Genomic DNA, 13,753 nt, shown 5'->3' on the forward strand with positions numbered 1-13,753 from the left:
GGTATTATTGATCTTATACCCCCACAGCAGCTGCAAGTTACACCTTCTCGGTGGGTAGGAGAGTGGCTAGGGAGAAGGAGAAAATTTGGAACTCAAAATGTTAAAATTAAATAAATAATTAATGTTTTAAAAAATTTTCATGCTTAAAAAAAACCCAAGAAAGTTAACACAAGCATTTTTTTTTCTGGTGAAGGGAAAAAAACCCAACTAAATAATAACATGCCTTCAGTTCATCTAGAAGTCTATATCTGAAGCAAAAGAATCCTTAGCTGGACTTGACATCACTCTTATCCTCTAATATTCTCTTACTTTCTTCCCAAAGAAGTTCATTCTCCCTTCTAATGAAATCTTCTCCATATAGCCAAATGGATTTTCTACTTTAAAAATTTTGCTAAACAGGGAACTAGAGACAAAGATGTCATCAACTGGGAAAGTGCTAAACAAATTGTGGAACATGAATATAATAGAATATTCTTGTGCTGTAAAAAATTACAAACATGATGGATACAAAGAAGCATGGAAAAACTTACATGAACTGATAAAGCACAAAATAAGCAGAACTAAGAAAAAATATACACAATTACTACAACAATGTAAACAGAAACAATTACAAAATAAAATTAATCTTGCAAAATTATAGAGAATAAGCGTGACCTCAATGAAGATTTATAGAAAGATACAAGCCTGACTCCTTTGCCATGGAAGGAGAGTCACAAGTGTGGAACATTGCATATATTTTCAGACTTTTCAATGTGTCGGTTTTTCTGTTTTTTTTTTCCTCTTCTTCCCTCCTCTTTATTTTTTCTTTAAAAAATGTCATTATATGGAATGACTCTCTGGGAGGCAAAGGGAGAGGGATACTGTGAGAAATTTTGGAAATAGAAAAACAAACAATATCGATAAAATCTATTTTTAAAAAGCTTGCAAAAGCCCAGTTCCAACATCTCTGTCTGCTACAAATTAGTGGGCTGCTTCATTAAAGTGCAATTCATTCTGATCAACTTCACAGTCAAAGTCACAATTAGAAACTCCTGTTCTATTTTAGCAACATCGATGATTATTCATTTTGCTTTTTCTTCTGAAGGTTTGCTTACTAGTTGTTTGAACATTGAGCGGGTGAAGCCACAGCGTAATAAAGTCTCATCTTTACTAAGAAGTTCATTGGAAAAAGCTAATCCTACCATTAAACCTTTCTTGAGCCAGAATATCGATGCAAAAGTATCAGAAAAGATTCCTTCAACAGCTGCAAAGGCTACCACACATTCACCATATGTTGCTTCTTTGTCCCCAGTCCAGCACAGTCCCGGTTTCTTTTAAATGTAAGGTAGTGTTTCAGTGCCATTGAAGAGAAATTCCATTTCTTTTGAGTCTTTAATATAAGTGTCAATGAGGAGACTACATTTCAGAATGTGTTTTCCGTAGTAATTTGAAAGCCATAGAAACAGCAGGCTTAGGTTATCTGTATTTGTTGGCTCACTGCTGTGCCAAGTTTGCATTTACTCTGCCATCACATGCTGCAAAGAAAGCCAATACGTGAAAGGTATATGAATATATTTCCCCCTCAATAAAATATTTCCCCTCAAGCTTCAGAGCTTCCCTGTCCTGAATATTCTTATACAAATCCCCACCCCAGCTGTCTAGAAGGAGACCTGTGTTTTCTTTTAAATTTATCAGATATGGTGGTACTGAATGAGGAAGATGACAAAGTACTTGGGATTCTCCTTCAGCAAGCCTCCACTTTCAAAGTGGTGAGGCCTGGTCCATTCACTGCTTTGCGTTTTACCAGCTCTGAGAGCCCCTAAAATTATTTGCACTGTCTTACTGGTCCTGACTCCAGTGGGATTCAGGGAAGAGGATGGAGCTTTCTTTGTCTGTGAAGCTGATCCCTATTAAGGATGAAAGGCAAAGCTGTTGCAGGTAGATGACTTGGAGAGCCGGGTTTGTGAGCAGAGCAAGAATGCCTCAGGTATGTGAGGCAAGAGTAGGTATGAGAGGAGCAGGCTGGGCAAGCTGAGGGAGAGGCAAACTGAGAGACAAGTCTGAGCTGAAAGGTCTAAAATGCTTTCATGATTTCTTAAAATATGATATCTAGTCTGACTCTCTCTCTCTCTCTCTCTCTCTCTGTCTTTCCTCTCTCTGTCTCTCTGTCCCTGTATCTCTATCTCTATCTCTCTCCCTCTCTTTCTTGTAATGGCTTTCAGATAGTCCAATAATTTTAAAATTATTTCTCCTCAATCTAATTTCCAAGTCAGTTTCTTATATGAGATATCATATGTTTTCTTCTATTTTTTTTAGTCTTTTCATTTGGTTTTTAACATTTCATGATGCCTCACAGTCATTAACTTGTTCAGTCCATTCTAATTTTCGTGGAGTCTGTTACTTGGGAGAGGTTTTATATCTCTTGTACTAAGATGTTAATTCTCCTAAGTCTTTTCTCCAAAGCTTTAATTTCTTGTCTAATTCTTTTCTCTGATGCTCTCATTTAGTTTATAATATAATTCTAAACTCTCAAAAAAAACCCTCATATATCTTTTCTTCCAAGAATTCCAGTTGTCCTAAGCTGTGTATCACTGTAAGTCTTTGTTTATAGATGGCTTGGATTTATTCTCCTCTGGGTTTATGTCCTGGGCATCCCTGGTACTATTGTAATTCTTGATCATGGAACCCTTTTAAAAATTATTCATTCTTCCAAACTTTGATCTCCTCAAATTAGGACTTTGTGTTAGGTCCAAGATCTGTTCATTTTTAGGGAGAATGTCAAGGCATTGTTTGATCCTGATTTGTATTCCTGGGGTCCTGCTGCTTCTCTCTCTAACTGGTGAGTGCTCTGTTCTTCAAGGATCTCAGGAGTGGCTCAGACTGGGAATATGCAAATTTTCAGTGCTCCCTAAGTGGTCTCATCTAGGGTAAAGTCTGATTGTGGTCCAGTTTTACATGTTCTTGGCCCTGTTTTGGTTTTGGGTCTGAGTAACATAACTGCAGAGAATCTCTAGTCAGAGCTCCTGTAGACTGCTATTGGGGCAGCTAGGTGAAAACTGATCTTCCTGAGTTCAAACCTGGCCTCAGATACTTACTAGCTGAGTGACTCTGGCCAAGTTACTCAACCCTCTTTGCCTCAGTTTCTTTTTCTGTAAAATGAGCTGGAGAAGGAAATGGCAAACCACTCCAGTATCTTTGCCAAGAAAACTCCAAATGGGGTCATGAGGAGTCAGACATGACTGAAGATCAACAAAAGACTGCTATTGGCAGCAGCTCCTGTGAGCTAGCTGGAAGGTTCTATAGGTGCAGATTGACCATATGCAGGCCCCTTCCCTTTCTCATTTATTCACTCCTTTCCTGCTTTGGTCTCAGCTCTTTGTCCCAGTTACTCAGTTAAAGGGCCAAGTCTGTGGGTTGGATCCATGACCCTGCTCCCAGGTTAGCATACTTACTGTTCCTTTCTGCTCTTGCTCTTTTTCCAGTATACAACCTTAGGTTACCTACTGTTTGTTTCTGTTCTTGCTCCTTGCCCAGTAAACAGCCTTAGGCCAGGTATGAACTAGATCCCAACCAACCACCCCTCTCCTTGCCATAATTCCCTCACCTCAGTGCGTACAATATCAGTGAGCTAGCTCCAAGGTCGGAGTGACACAGCTACAGATCCCCAGTCCCCATGCTCAAAGGCTCTTCTGGGACCTTCCTGTTTGGATCCTTTCCCCAATGCCCACAGATCTCTTGCTGTCTTCCTATGCTGACCTGGGCTGAAAAAAGATGACTTGCTATGGTTTCTCCTTGGATTTCCTAATCACTGCTCTATCTGATGCATATCATAAAACTCTGTTGGAATGGTAGCAGAAGAGACCTGCTTCCTTCTACTCCATTAGGGTTGCCAGTCTCAGAGGACCTTAAATTCTTACAGACAACTCAACATATGTACGTACATATTGAAAAAATACAAAGAGAATAAATGCAAATAAATACAAAGTAGTTAAATAAAAGATAGTTTGGTGGGAAGAGCACTAGTAAGGGTTCCAAAAAAGATTTTATGTAGAAAGTGGTGCTTGAGGGACATCTTGAAGGAAGGGATTCTGTGAGTAGGAGATGAAAAGAGAGTACATTCTCTGAAATAATGAAATCATTTGGGAAAGAGGTCAGGAGGGTCAAAGGTAGTGGCTGTGTGAGTAGAGGGGATCTGAAGAACTCAAAACTTACAGACCCCCGAGAAAGAGCTCTGAAAATAAAACCTGAAGTATGGGATAGGCCCCCCTCCAACCTGGAGCAGAACCCAATGTTAATATAAAGTTAAAAATCAAGAAAGAGTCTGGAAAAATGAGCAAACAACAACAAAGGAACCTGACCATAGAAAATTACTATGGTGACAAAGATAAAAATACAAATTCAGAAGAAGACCACAAAGTCAAAATAGCTATATCCATAGCCTCAAAGAAAAATGTAAATTGACCTCAGGCCCAAAAGAAAGAATTCCTGGAAGATCTCTTGGATTTTAGAAATCACATAAGAGGGGAAGAGGAAAAATGGGAAAAGAAATGAGTAATTCAAAGAAATAGTGAAAAAAGGGTCAATAGCTTGGTAAAGGAGACACCAAAAAATACTGAGGAAAATAACACATTAAAAAATAGAAAAGTCCAAATGCTAAAAGTGGCACAAAAATTCACTGGAGAAAAGAACTCCTTAAAAAGCAGAATTGGCCAAATGCAAAAGTATGCATGAAATCACTGAAGAAAAGAACTCCTTTGAAAAGTAGAATTGGCCAAATGGAAAAGAAGGTACAAAAACTGACTGGAGAAAATAATTCCTTAAAAATCAGAGTGGAGCAACTGTAGGCTAATGACTCCATGAGACATCAAGAAGCAAACAAAATTTTAAAAAAAGAAAAAGTAGAAGAAAATGTGAAATATTTCATTGCAAAAACAATTGACCTGGAAAATAGAGTAAGTAGAGGTGATTTAAGAATTATTAGACTAAATGAGAGTCCTGATCAAAAAAATAGCCTAGACATCATATTTCAAGAAATTATCAAGGAAAACTTCCCTGAGATCCTAGAACCAGAGAGTAAAACAGAAATTGAAAGAATTCACCAATCACCTCCTGAAAAAGATCCCAAAATGAAAACTCCCAGGAATATTATAACCAAATTCCAGAGCTCCCAGGTCAAGGAGAAAATATCGCAAGCTGCAATAAAGAAATAAGTCAAATATTATGGAGCCACAGTCAGGATAACACAAGAATTAGCAGCTTTTATGTTAAAGGATCAAAGAGCTTAGAATATGACATTCTGACGGTCAAAAGAGCCAAGATTACAATCAAGAACCACCTACCCAGTTAAACTGAATATAATCCTCTGGCGGAGGGGGAGGTGGGACAGAGAGGAATGGATATTTAATGAAATAGAGGACTTTCAAGCATTACTGATGAAAAGACCAGAGCTGAGTGGGAAATTTAACTTTCAAATACAAGACTCAAGAGAAGCATGAAAAGATAAACAGGAAAGAGAAATCATAAGGGATTCAGTGAGGTTAAACTGTTTACATTCCTACACAGGAAGATGATGTTTATAATTCCTAAGAACTTTATCATTATTGGAGCAGTTAGAAGGAATGTACATAGAGGGCACAGGTGTGAGTTGACTAGGATGGGATGATATCTAAAAAAATAAAATTAAGGGGTGAGAAAGAGGGATGCACTGGGAGAAGGGGGAAGGGAGAGGTAGAATGGGGTAAACTATCTTACATAAAAGAGGCTCAAAAGAGCTTTTATAGTAGAGGGGAAGATGGTGGGGGTGGGGGGGCAGTGTGTACAACACTTTAACATTACTCTTTTCAGAATTGGTTCAAAGAAGGCATAACATATTCACTCACATGGGTATAGAAATCTATCACCCTACAGTAATATAGGAGGGGAAGGGGAAAAGTGAAGGGTAGGGGGAATGAGAGAAGGGAGGACAGATTAGGGGAGGTGGTAGTCAGAAGTACAATACTTTTGAGAAGGAACAGGGTAAAAGGAGAGAGAGGGAGAGAAAGGTAAACAGGAAAAAATAGGATAGAGGAAAATACACAGTAATCATAACCATGAAAAAATTTTACAGCAAGTTTCTCTGATAAGGGCTTCGTTTCTCAAATATATAGAGAAATGAGTCAAATTTGTGAGAATTCAAGTCATCCCCCAATTGATAAATGATCAAAGGATTTGAAAAGACAGTTTGCAGATGAAGAAATCAAAGCTATCTATAGTCATGTTGAAAAATGCTCAAAATCACTATTGATTAGTGAAATGCAAATTAAAACAACTCGGAGGTACCATTTCATACCTATCAGATTGGCTAATCTGACAGAAAAGGAAAATAACACATGTCGGAGGGGATATGGGAAAATTGGGACACTAAAGCATTGTTGATGCTTCCAGAAAAACCTTACATGAACTGATGCAAAGAGAAGTGAACAAAACCAAGAAAACAATAAAAACAATATTGAACAAATGCTCAACCATGAATCATTTAGTTATTCTCAGCAATACAAAGATTCAAGGCAATTCTGAAGGACTTATGATGAAAAATGCTACCTACTTCCAGAGAAAGAAATCATGAAGTCTGAATGCATAACAAGACATATTTTTTGACTTTATTTTTCTTGGGTTTGTTTGTTTTTTTGGTCTGTGTTTTCTTTCACAACATGCCTAATATGGAAATATGTTTGGCATGACTGCACATGTATAACCTATATCAAATTGCTTGTTGTCTGGGGTGGGGGGAGGAAAGGAGGGAGGAAACTCGGAACACAAAATTTTTAAAAGTGAATGTTAAAAATTGTTTTTACATGTAATTAAATTTTTTAAAAAAGAAACAAAAGTGAAAAAAAGACTTAATCAGGCTTCTGGTTAATTCAGTGACCAACCAGGACTCCAAAGGATTAGTATTGTAGTAAAATACTCACCTCCTGAAAAAGGGAGATTAACCTCAAGGTGTGCTGTGATACATACATTTTAAAAAAACACATGGCAAATGTGTAGATTTGTTTTGCTTGACTATGCATATTTTTTTAACAAGGTTTGTGGCTTGTTTTAAAATTTGAGGGTTGGACTTGGGAAGGAGAGAGGAGTTAGCAATTGTGCTGCCAAAAAATAAGAAAAAAAAAGAGTCAATGAAACATTTTAAAGATGCATTGAAGAGAACAGAAGGAAATTCAGAAGGAAACAAACAGGACAACTTATTTTGTTTAAAGCAAGCTGTACATATATAAATGTGTGACCTCACATATAATCCCTCTTTTCTGTTCCACTTTGTATGTGGAAATGTGGATCTGGGGGAGTCATTCATTACATTAAGAATAAAAATATTTTTAAAAAGAAATAAGGATTTGGAAGAAGGGGTAAATGGGAATGTGGAGATAATGGATTTTGTTTTGGATATGCTGAGTTTGAGGTGTTTCTGGTATATCTAGATCAAAATGTCCAAAACGCAACTGGTCTTTCAAGACTGATGTTCAGGGGAGAGACTTGAACTTGATATATAGATCTGTGAGTCATATGCATAGAGATGCTGATTAGACTCATGGAAACTGATGAGATCACCAGGATAGAGTATAGAGAGAGTTAGGGGAATGGATATGAATGATGAGTCAGAAAAAGATATGGACAAGAAGCAGTTAGGAGGAGATATGGTCACAAAAACTTGGTAAGGAAGAAGTATCCAGGAGTGAGTAGTTAGCAGGGTCAAATACAGCTGATAGGTTGAGAAGTTTGATAACTTGAAGAAATGCCATCAGATTTGGCAATTAAAAAGATTTTTGTTAACTTTGGAGAGTTCATTGAGTGATGAGGTCTGAAGCCAGAGGGTTGAGAATTGCAAAGAGTAGAGAGATGAGTAAAAGGACAAGTGGTGAAGGCACTGAATATAGCCAGCTTTTTCTAGGAATGGGATAAGATGTAAGACAATCGCTTAAGAGGATTGTAGGGTTTATTGAAGGTTTTTTTTTTTTAAAGGATGGAGAAGACTTGGACATCTTTTAAGGAAGTAGGAAAGGAACAAGTAGGCAGGGAAGCATTGACGATTAGAGAGAGGTCCTCATTGAGGTTTCCATCTGTTAGAAAAGATGAGAGGGAATAGGAGCAATGGTATATGTAGAACCTTTGAAAGGAGAAAGGTTATTCAATTTTTAGAGACTAGAGGCAAGGGGGAGAGAGTGGGGGATAATTTCAAGGTGTTTCAAGATAAAGAGAAGGGGCAAAGAAAAAGCTCATGGGGAATGATATCAACTTTCTCAATAAGGTAAGTGGCTAGGTCCTTGGCTAAGGGGGGTGAGGAGGAAGGGGGCTGGTGTGGGAGGAGAGGTTGAGGATAAAAAAGGTTTAGAAAAACTTTTGTGGGTATTGAGGTAGAGGAACAATTAAAAGGAATAAAAGGATTGCATTATTTCAGTGAAAGCCCAGTTGAAATTGGATAACACTAATTTGTAATGTACCCAGTAAGCATGGGTATATCTGATTATCCCAGTCTCACAGGTAACCACTTGCCCATGGGAATGAAGTGGTTATTTGATTAGGATTATAAAGAAATAAAGCCCTAAGAATATCAGTTTTTAATATAGATTTCCCAGTCTGCTTCTTGGAACATAATAAGGAGGGTACTCCAAAGCTAGATGTCTCAAGTTAAAGGGTACTTGAGAGGTAAGGTTAGGGGGTTATGAATATGCTATATATAGAGATAAGGATAGAGGCAGGGACTGGGCCTGTAATTTCCTTGGCTTAGAGAGTTCCCTGGATTAAGAAACTCCTTCTACCATTGCAGGCATGTACTTTCTTTTCAATTTAGAGTTCTTCAGAATACTGAAGCATTAAATAACTTGCTCAGGGTCACATAGCCAGTAGGTGTTGGATGTGGAATTTGATTTCAGGTCTCCCTGGTTTAAGGCTAGTTCTCTGTCCATTAAACCATATTGCATATAAGATTTAAAGGGATTATGTGCTAAATAGCGAGTAATTAGGATAGACTTGGTATAATAGTATTCTAATTCCTTTTTAAAAAACTTTAGTATTCTACTTTTAACTAGATTAAATCAATCCAAAATGACCTTCCATACTCTCCTTCCATTCTTTGCAGTTGATATCAGGAATATGAATTTGAAGCTGACTTCTAAGGCTATTAGAATGGGCAAGAGGTGGTGAGAGCCTGTAATAGGAGGACAGCAGTGTGAATAGTCAATTGATCAGCTATGAGGAGTAAGGAAGAGGAAAGAGCCAAAGATGAATCCGGTTTTGATCTGGGATGAATGTTAGGATTGTGGTAGCATCCATAAAAATGAAGAAGTTGGGAAGAGGACATATTCTTTAATGGTAGCTGGTGATCAGTTACTATCTGTATATTTTGGAACTCAATTTCCACAGGATTTGAGTTGGAAAACCCTCAGAGTCCAGAGGTTGGGACTCAGAGGTCATGTGTCTAACTTGTAGATTTTATCATGAATCCTTTCTTCTTTTTTGTAAAGTACTTAATTTGTTTTAATTAGCCAAGTTCTCCTTTCTTACCCTCCTACACTAACCCTACTCTTCAAATGAGAACACAGAAAAACAAAACCTCTTACAAACAGGTATAGTCAATCAAAACAAATTTCCACATTGGTCATGTGCCCCCAAAATTTGTCTCATTCTTTATTCTGAGTCCTTTACCTCTCTATTCTCATACATATATTTTCTTTGATTTTTGTTTTGCAGGTGACTTGTATAAATGAATTTTTTTGCTTTTTGTTGTGTGTGTTCATGATGGAATTGGTATTTGTTGGGAAGGAAGTCAAGTCCTGGATATATAGAGCTTGGTTTACTCCTCTATTAAGAAACAGCCATCAGGAGTTTAGCTTGAATCTGAAAACTGCATTCTCTAGACTAATAATATTTAATGAAGCAGATAAATATAATTCTATCCCAGTATACCCTCTCTCTGAGGAAAGCAGAGTGGCCAGCTTCTATTCAACTTACTCGTTCTCCTCTTGGCAGGAATTAAAATCTCAGTTGGAGAAAAGTAGGAGGAGATGCTAGAGATGTATTTACTCTTCCCTCTCTTTGAGCCACAGGACACTGGAGTTGGGTAGCTGTAACAACAATGTTACTTGCAACTACTGTGGCTGTGTATGGCCAATAACATCAGCATATAAGAGGGCTGCTAGCACAGGATCTTTGATCTGCTTTTCTAAGGAAAGCAACTTTAAGGGGTTAACAATCTCACTTGAATTAAACATACATATATCATTCATTTAGTTCAGGGGGGAAAGCCAGCACCCTGAACTTTAGAGAAAACACAAACAGAAATTACAAGCAGAAATTATATAAACAGAGCAAATAAATACCAATCAACAGGCAGGAGGTCTGACTATAACAATACATACACAGTTACCAGAGAGAGAAGCACCAACATCTGGATTTTCAAAATCAGCGGAGTGTTCTTTAATGGCTACCTAACACTCTTCCAATGAGTGTGCCCCCAAAGCAAAATGCCAGCCTCAGAGCATATATATAGATATATAGATATAGATATATATAGATAGATATAGATATATCTATATATATATAGATATATAGATATGTAGATATAGAAACAGATATATACCCTGTTTAGGGCCCTAGGGCTTAGTGCCTTCTTAGCAAAAGGGTATAGGCCTAAGGCTTAGCATTCTACTTAGTAAAAGGGTGTGGGAAAGATCTTTGATCGTTAGCACCACATCATATATATTGTTCCAATCAATGACTCTTGATTCAAATAAAGGCAAGACTCATCAAAGGCACTTAATTGCCTTAGTGCTGAGAAGCACTCCAAAACAAAACACAACGAAAAAAGTCCCACCCTGCTTGTTATTACGGTAGCATATTTTGTTATTAGTCCTCTGGAATCCTTGTTAGTCATTATGCTGATAGTTTAACACAATAATGTTCCATAACATTTAAATACCATAACTCATTCATTTATTCCCCAACTTAAAGAAGTCCCCTCAGATTCTAATTCTTTGCCACCTCAAAAAGAGCTATTAATATTTTTTGTACATCTTTAAAGTTTGTTTTACTTAGGATGAATCCCTCTCTTAATCTAGACTACCTCAAATTTTCCCTCCTCCTTTCTTCCCTTTCCCTCCTATTTCCCTGTTGAGTGAAATGTATCTCTGTACCCAGTTGTGTACGTGTGTATTCTTCCCTTTTTTGACCAGATGAGAGTGAGGTTCAAGTTATAAGCTGCTCCCTTCTACCTTGTTTGTATAAATGTTTATTCATGTACCTCGATTATGTGAATCAATTTTTCCTAATCTTCCTTCCCTCCTCCCTCCACTCAGTGTATTTTCTTCCCCTCTTTTTCCATTCTTTCTTTAAGAACATCAAGACATAACAGAACCACTTCCAGGCCTTATCTAATTGGACTACCTCTATGAACTCTATTTATTTTTAAGTTCAGAAGGGACACATATATCATCTCCTCATATTTGAATGTAAACAGTTTATCATTGTCTAGTCTTTTATCATTATTCATTCACATTTACTTTTTTATGTTTCTCTGAACTCCTATGTTTGAACTTCAAAGTTTCTCTGCAACTCTGGTCTTTTCATTAGGAATGCTTGAAAGTCCTCTATTTCATTAAAAATCCATTTTTCCCCCTGAAGCATTGTACTCAGTTTTCCTGGGTAAGTTATTCCTGGCTGTAAGCTCACATCCTGTGTTTTCATGAATCCCTTCTACACCATCCCATATGAGTAGCCATTTACTCTGCTTAAAGATCTCAAGTAAGGGAAAATCATTACCTCTCAAGGTAGCCTATTCTACCTTGGATACCTCTTACTGTTAGTCTTTTTTTTTTTTTTTGCATTAGGGCTGAATGAGCCTATAGGGGACATTATAGAGGAATAGTCACCCAGAAATCCACTGGAAACTTCCGGAGACTCTAAGGACATGGTGACTCATTGCTTGGACTTTTAGGAAAGACAGAGTTCCTGCATGCTTCCAGTCATATGGTACATTAAAAACACATAGCCATTTAGAATTATGTGGAAAACCCTGAGTTATCCATTAGACCTTTACCTATCTTGTGACAACATCAGGGAAAGGCAGCAGGGTGCTGTGTCTGCAAAAAAAAAAAAAAAAGCCATTTCTGGCTCAACCCTCTGACTTCTGACTCTTCCATGTGGCTAGTACTGTGATTTGTGCTTTGGCTCTCTAGGAAGGAAGGGCTGCATGGAATATAAACTCAGCTAGGCTGGCTTCTGGTTGCCTTTGTCCATTCTGTCTTTGTTCTTTCCTGACCTTAGGTTACTGGATACTTCAAGCATAGTATGTCCTGAGGATTTTGTGAGTTCAAAAGATTCAGAGTTCACATCATTGTTAGAACCTAATAGTGGCATGATAGAGGTCCCTGAAACTTAGTGGTGGCTAATAACAGGGAGATTGAGAGCAAATGGTTGCTGACAATAGAATTGGCCCAAGTATGGCCCATGTTAAAAGCACATTGGTGTTGGGAGTAGTTAGACAGTGCAATGCCAAGTTGAAACATAAAATTCCCGATTAGCATTCTTCCAAAACTTTTCTATGCTCTGATGAAGTTTAATTAGCCTCTTAACAAATTGTAACTGGAGTTATAAATTGTTACTGATTTCTATTCTAATCATTCTCTTAATTTGAGCTGATTACTTTATGTTTATCATTCCTTTTTGTGAGTAGGAATAAACTATCTGTCCCATACTTGATTCATATCATACACTGAGTGCCCTTTGGTGGTGGTGTTGGTGGTGTTATCATTTACTATAATTAGCATGGGTACCTGGGATATTGGGAGTGGGGGCTGGGTTGTTAATGATCTAATTAATATGAAGAAAAGGAACCACTTTCATTAACAGCCAGGCTCTCTAGCACTGAAATATGTTCACATACCACAGTGATTAGTATAGGTCAGGATGGGGTAAATGCCCCAGCCCCTATTGGCTCACCTAAGAGTATTCTTTATGTGAGATTTACATCAAACCTAAACCCTCTGAAACTTCTAGGCATTGTTCCTAATTCTGTCCTCCGGGGATGAGCAGAGCAAATATAATTAACTTTTTCATTTGATAGCCCTTCAAATACATGAAAACTATTAACATGTCCCCCCTAAGTCTTCCCTTCTCTAGGTTAATGATCTCTAGCTCTTTAAGTAAATCTCATTTGTCATGGTCACCACTCATCTCACTATCTTGGTAATTTTTTTTGGATATACTTTAGTTTATCTATGCACTTCCTAAAATGTACTTGGCTATACCTAGTTATTCCAGAGTTGCTAAAGTAGTTCTCTTGGAGGGTTAGCCAAAGCAGTTATTAGTAAGAAATATAAGACTTGGGCTCTTGATTGGAAAAAAAAATGGAGAAGTGGTAGAATTTTGCAGTGTTCTGCATCATGTGTATGATGTTTTTCTGCCTCAGATAAGTAATTGTTTTCTATGCTCAAGATACAAACAGAATTACTTCCAAAAAAAAATGGTAAAGGGTTGGGAAAATGTCTCCACTTCTCAGGTTATCTGAGAATTGATATCCTTTTGTGATGAGTATATCTCCCCTTAAGGTTCCAAAAGGTATTCCTGAAAGGTTCGGATTTTCTCTTTGCCTACTGTCATTGGCTTGAGCCTACACTGGCTACATTCCTTTCACTGTTAAAGGGCCCATCCTGGTTCTATTTAAATGCTTAACATCAATTAGTTTTTACAAGGTCAATTTACTTTAAAAAAAACAACAACAAATATATAAATATTTCCTCTA

The 13,753-nt window shown here is 37.5% G+C and overlaps 1 pseudogene; it reads right to left on the minus strand.

Moving 5' to 3' along the window:
• Positions 1 to 234: 234 nt before the first annotated feature.
• LOC118851033 overlaps positions 235 to 13,753 on the minus strand; it is a 35,265-nt pseudogene continuing 21,746 nt past the window's right edge.

The sequence above is a fragment of the Trichosurus vulpecula genome, chromosome 5 (genome assembly GCF_011100635.1).
Source record: "Trichosurus vulpecula isolate mTriVul1 chromosome 5, mTriVul1.pri, whole genome shotgun sequence".
Lineage (NCBI taxonomy): Eukaryota > Metazoa > Chordata > Mammalia > Diprotodontia > Phalangeridae > Trichosurus > Trichosurus vulpecula.